Source organism: Corapipo altera, unplaced genomic scaffold (genome assembly GCF_003945725.1).
Source record: "Corapipo altera isolate COAL_440 unplaced genomic scaffold, ASM394572v1 75, whole genome shotgun sequence".
Lineage (NCBI taxonomy): Eukaryota > Metazoa > Chordata > Aves > Passeriformes > Pipridae > Corapipo > Corapipo altera.
The window spans coordinates 12,968,707-12,974,736 of record NW_020884887.1 but is presented as its reverse complement, the minus strand read 5'-3'; the positions used below and the strand labels follow the sequence as shown (position 1 = coordinate 12,974,736).

Genomic DNA, 6,030 nt, shown 5'->3' with positions numbered 1-6,030 from the left:
GGGAAAGAGGAATAACTGGGCAGAGGAAAGGGTGACACACACATCCCATGGAGTGGGGGCTGATCCCAGCAAACACTAAAACTGCTTAGGATGAGCTATTGCAGCCCACAGCCCCAGTGGTTAAACATTTCACTTAATGTAATAAAAGTTTCTACCAGGAGAGAGGGGGAATGAAGAGAAATCTTCTGGTCAGTTAGATTTGAATCAAATCAAATTAAATCCCTGCCACACCCTGTGAGGCCCTGGCCAATGTGTGTTCCTCATCTCCTGCTGAGCTCCAGGTGCTCCAGGTAAAGCCCTTGTGCCTCCAGCAGCTCTGCTGGGGTGGATGGAAGCTGTCACATCTCTGTCACATCCCTGTTCACGTCCTCCTGCATCCACCCTCAGGAAAACCATTACCTGCCTGTTTATCTCCAAGTCCTGGGGACCTTTCAATTCACAAGATCTTACTCTAAGGAAGGTTTTCCTGATTTTTGTTTCTCTCTCTCTCTCTTTCCCTCCTTTTTTCAGCCCAAGTGCTCTAATTCTTGCAGGATGGAAGGGGGAGCTTTTCCTGCCTGTACCCAGTGCTCCTCCTGGGGACACATCTCCTGCCTGCAGAGCCACAGTAGTTATTCTTTATTTATTTACTCTGTGTGGGTTCAAAGAACAGGATACCCAGGCAGGCAGCCATGGGGGCTGGAAAAATCAACAGAGCCATAAAAAAACTAATAGAGTTTGCAACTGTCATGTTGCAATGTCTGCTTTCATGTCTCCTTGAAGTAGGAGAGTCTGTGAGCAGCAGCACCACAAGGCTGGGTGTCTTCCCAGCGCCACCCCATCTTCAGCTCTCTCCTCCCTGAACTGTTTTTTGAGCATAACCAAACTTGGCATCCTATTTTATTTATTTTCCTTTATTGTTTTTATTAGCCTGTAGGGGAAAAAAGGAAACCAGAAGGCATCTGGGGCTGAATCCTACAAATAGTGTGGGTGGTCTTAATTCACGTACAGGTTCTCTGCAAATGTTACCAACTCTGTAACAGGGGGGAAAATACTACAGAAGATGCACATGGATGTCACAGTCAGTGGTGTGTTTTGTCCCTGCACAGAAATGTGTGTTTTTTGGCAGTCCCGTGGTGCTCCCCTCCATGGCTTGGAGTCAAACTGGGCAGAGGTGGAGAAGGAAGGGCTCTGCCAGGGGGTCCTTGGTACCATTCACCTCCCTCCCACGCCTGTGGGGAGTGTTCCCCTGAGCTGTTGGAGGTGTCCCTGGAGGTGGGTGACACAGTCATGAGTATGGGATGGTTTCCTGGCTGCTGGGAGAGGGCAAAGGGGCTGTTTGCTCTGTCAGGGCAGTGCCTGTAGACACAGGGTGCCCCTCTGAGCCTCCTCTTCCCACCCCTCCTCACGGGCAGGTTTGTCACAGGAACAGAATCTTTAGGTTTCCTTTTTGCTCCTCCCAAGTGTTATCCCTCGTTCTTGGAAGATTTCTGCCCCAAAGATACAGTGGTTCAGCTCCAGGGCCAGCACTGGAAATTGAGGATTGTTGCTGATGGTCCTGGTCCAGACGCCCGACGTGGGGATAAATCCTCTGGGTGTTTTCCAGGCGCCTCGTGTGCAGCCAGGGAGCTCTGGGAGCACAGAAATCCTCCTGTTTTTTTGGCTGCCTGGCTGGCACTCACATTAGAAACTGATGGGAAGCCTTGGGAGTAAATCAGATGTGTTTTCTGCAGCACTGTATCCAGGCTTAATCTCAAAACAGCTAAATTGCCATAAATAACACCTTAATTGCAAAAATAAGAGCTGATCCTTTCTCTTTGTTGTCCTTAATTTGGAAGAACATTTAAAGTCTTCTGTTCCTTGTAATTTTTCCTCATTAACTTATTTCTTATTTAGTAGTTTTGTTGTTGTTGTTCCTTGTTTTCTTTTTTTTTTTTTAAATTCTTTCCCAAGGCTTGTTTTGGGACTTAATGGGCTTGTTTTGTTAGATTTTATGTGCACTGGCAGTAGCACTGTGAGGACAAACACAGAACCTCTGACACTGGCTGGAGTTTAATGATAATAAACCTTGGAGTGTTGCAACTTCCTGGAGTGTTGGGAAGCTGGATCAGTGGGGTGGCATCAGAGGGACAATCCTGGGGCTGGAAAGGCTGCTGCTTCTGCAAATCCTGAACAAACCTCTCTGAGTTTGTCTTCTCTCAGCTGCATTCAAGGCCAGGAAATTTTGTCTCAGCTATGTTGGACCTTAAGGAGTTTATTGATGGTGGTGGTGATTCAGTGGCAGTCCTGGTCCAGCCATAGTGTGAAATAAATAATGAGATAAACTATCCAGAGCTGAAAGGAGGGAGAGCAGAGCTGTGACCCTCAGCCCCATCTGCTGTCACTCTCTGGCCTGGCAGGACGATCATATTTGCTTAAAATCCTTCAGCCACCACCAAACCTGACACGAACTGGGAGTTGCTCTGTGCTCCTGCACGCTGTGAAAGGCAGGAGCCTTTCCCCATTCCAGGCTGGTAAATAATGCATGATCCCTCTCTCCTACGCTTACACAACCCCCACCACGATAAATATCAACCCAGGGAAATGAAAGTGCAAAGAAACATTATCTTTCTCAGTAATGCAACCATTTACAATCTGTGTTACGATCCTCCTGCTCTGCAGAGTGAGCAGCAGTCAGGGGGATGTTTCTATTAGCACACCAGAATGCAACAAATCACGGGCTGGAACTTTCCAGTGCCGCATAAAAGCAGCTTAAAACCTTATAAAGCAAAGAAAATGAAAATAATATACAGGGGTTATTTCCTTTTTTTAATCACTCCAAAGGAAAATACTTATTTCCAGGTGCCTGAGATTCAGTTATTGAGGGCCGTATTTTGAAGTGCAGGGCCATAAAATTTAACACCAGGCACCTGATGTGGGGATCTTGCCTTTGGTGCTTAAATATGGGGCAGGATGCCTGAAGAAATTGGCTCAAGTGCAGAGAAGTCTTGAAAATGTTTTGTTTCAGAAGAGCTTGTGTGTGCTGTTTAAAACTAACTCCTACCATTAGGTTTCTTGGGACATGTTTGCACCAGCTGAAGCAGGAGCACTGAGGAAGTTTCCAGAGAAGTCTGAGGCAGTGAGGTTGGAACTAGATGGTCTTAAGGTCCCTTCCAACCCCAAACATCCTATGATTCTATAAAAGGGAGCTTGTGTGTGTTTGATCAGTGCTGTGTCCAAATCCTTTGTTCTCCTCTCCGTGGTGAGGAACGTCGTGATTCATCCAGGAATGTTCCATTGCAGGATGGGGAACAAGCATCCCACACCTCCTGCCATTCCAGTGAGCTTTGCCACTGCTCAAGTGGATGTAGGGAAATGACTCTGGCTGTTTGTGGGAGTATTCCAGGCCCCCTGCCCAGCACACTGGGCAGCTCCACGCAGCTTCCAAAGGGTTTTACAGGGAGAGGAGCTGCACCCATAGGGAAAAGTCCTTGTGTGGAGTCATGTGGATTCCCTCTGTCCTGACAAAAACTCTCATTTTGCCTTTGCAGCAGCTTTCCTGGTGTGTACAGAAGGCAAAGCACAACCTGAGAGTTTCGTACAGCTGGGAGTGTGTGGGTGGGCACCCAGTGATGCTCCAGGGGAGGCAGCTTCAGCACACCCACACATGGAGAACATGAGCAGGAGGGTGTTTGGGAAGGGAAAGGAAAAGGCGTAATTGTAGAGAATGGTTGTCTTTGGTACCTCCTTTACACTTAAACTGGTTTCTAATCACTCAACCCTGATTTGTGAACTCAGCTGGGAGCAAAAGGGGGCAGGGATGCAGTGCTGGGCTCTGTGGCAGGAGAAAGGCTTCACCCACCCCCAGGGGTGTGTCAGCTCTTGGACAGACACGTTCTGTGCTCTGAGGGCTGCCTGGAAGTGTTGGCTCAGGACTGTTAGTCCTGTCCCTGTTTCTGGCCCAGCCTGTTGCTCTCCAGGGATGTGTGTCCAAGGACAGGTCTGTGCATTAACCAGGCTGTGTGTGCTGTTCACAGTGTCTGTGTTCCCAGTGCTTAACCCCAATTGTTGGGGGTTGAATCTGAATTAAGAAAAGAAAGGATGAAGTGTTCCAGCTCACTATGAGGTTTCAGTGTTGAATACATTTTTGCTTTTGGTACCAGCAGTCCCTTACCAACCTGCAACATGAATAAAAGGCAATGCCTGTCCTGAACAGACTCTCTGGGGTTCAGAAGTGGATTCGGGGAGACTGTGAAAAACTGTGCTTTCATTTGCCTCCTATTCATGTCTCTTCTCAAAGGGAATGAAGTGAGTTTGTCTCCAGGCTGCTGCACAAAACACATCCCACCTGCATGTGTAGCCTTCTTCCTGCCTGTTCCACTGGTGTGCTATAAAACTTCATGTTTAACCAGAGTTTTGGCTTCATTGTAGGGAATTCAGAACAGAAAGGGCTTGGGAGTCCCTGTCATCTTTTGAAGAAATGTTGAACTCTCAGGTAGGAACCCTTTGGCACCGCCCTCCTTCTCCTCACCCTAACTTTGCTGGTGTTTGGGATGAGCCAAGGATTGCTTGTGAAGCTTCACAGGGTTGTTTTATTATCAGAGTCTGTTTTTATTTAGGGCTTCTTGCTTGTCCAACTCACCTGTCTGGTGTCAGAAATTTTCCTCCCCCCTTACTGGAGTCTGGGAATGGTCTGTCAGTGGTGGGAAGTCGTGGCTGTGCCTGTCAGACAGCAGATGACAGGCTGGGGAGATGGGATCCCTCTTGCTTCTCTGGTTATCGATTTTTGCTTCATTTTTCTCAGGGCTGACATTAATTGTAAGTTTTGAGGGTAATCAACACCAAGCAATAAGGTGAGTTATTAAACCAGGGTGATCCCCTGGAAGTTTCTTTTATAGCCCAGGGGTGCTCCTGCCTCCCTGCAGACCTGGGTATCTCTGATCATGTTCTGAGCAACAAGATGTTTATCCTGCAACCTCCTTCTTGGTTGGAAAAACAGATCTGATAATATTTCCTTACCCTGCAGGGATCCAGAGGATTAATTAGGGAAGGTGGCAAGATGCTCTGATGTGGTTAAAAAATAAAAAAAAGAAAAAGAAAGATTAAAGAACCATCTAAAACAGGGTGAAAGAGGGAGATGAAACCTGGGAGTGATGGAGCTGAAATCTTAATAAGACATTGACACTCTCTGGACAGTTGAACCTTCATCCATTGAAGTGCCAGTCTCTCAGTGTGGCTGGCTACTGCATTAAGATATATTTCCACCTATGACTGTGACAAAAACTAGAGGAAAATTGAACATAGTGTTCCCCAGCAGGGCCAGGGGACTGGGGAGTTTAAGTGTTTGTGTGCCGCTTGATAAAGAAAAACAGTTTTGTGATTTCTAATTTGACATTCAGAACAGTCTGACTTGACAAATCATGTTTGTATTTAACTCAAGGGTCTTTTGTGTGTTAAGGTAAAAACCTTCTCTAAAACACACAGAGCATCTCTGAAAGCAGGTGGTCTGCCCATGGCAGGGGATGATCAGTCCTCAGCAAAGCCAAAGTTTCCATTGGCTGAACTCTTGTTTTTCTCGTTAACTGAAGTAAGATATCTGTAGGATGGCAGAACAAAATTTTTTTTATTAAATCCTTAATTGAGAAAAGCAACATCATCCCTATTTTTCTGCTCTCCAAAATCACCTGCAGGTGCACAAGGATGGGGTAAAGTTGCCATTTCTGTTCTTACAGCAGAGCTCATCTGAAAGATTTTCACTGTTCACTGAAGATATTCACCCAAAAATGGAGGCAAAAGGCTCCTAGACCTGTACATCAGTTTTTTGCGTCTGATATTCCTTGTTCTGTGGTGGAGTCTAAATCCTGGAGAGGAATTTGATATATATTATCAGCACTCTATATTTTGGATCCCTTTAATTATACAAGTGACAACACAACATCCCTACCTGGAGCAGACCCAGCCTTGAACTAGGTGAAATCAGTCCATTTTTCTGGTGATCCAGATTTCTGAGTCTTCTCCCCACAAAACCAGGAGCACCCTCTCCTTGTTTCTGTAGGAGGTTGCTGGTCAGAC

At 46.5% G+C, this 6,030-nt stretch overlaps 1 long non-coding RNA gene across 1 annotated transcript; it reads left to right on the top strand.

The window, feature by feature from the left end:
- Positions 1 to 4,407: 4,407 nt before the first annotated feature.
- Positions 4,408 to 5,029, top strand: LOC113947243. Its single transcript, XR_003527663.1, has 2 exons — positions 4,408 to 4,453; positions 4,578 to 5,029. It is a non-coding gene; the product is annotated as an uncharacterized LOC113947243 (long non-coding RNA).
- Positions 5,030 to 6,030: the final 1,001 nt, after the last annotated feature.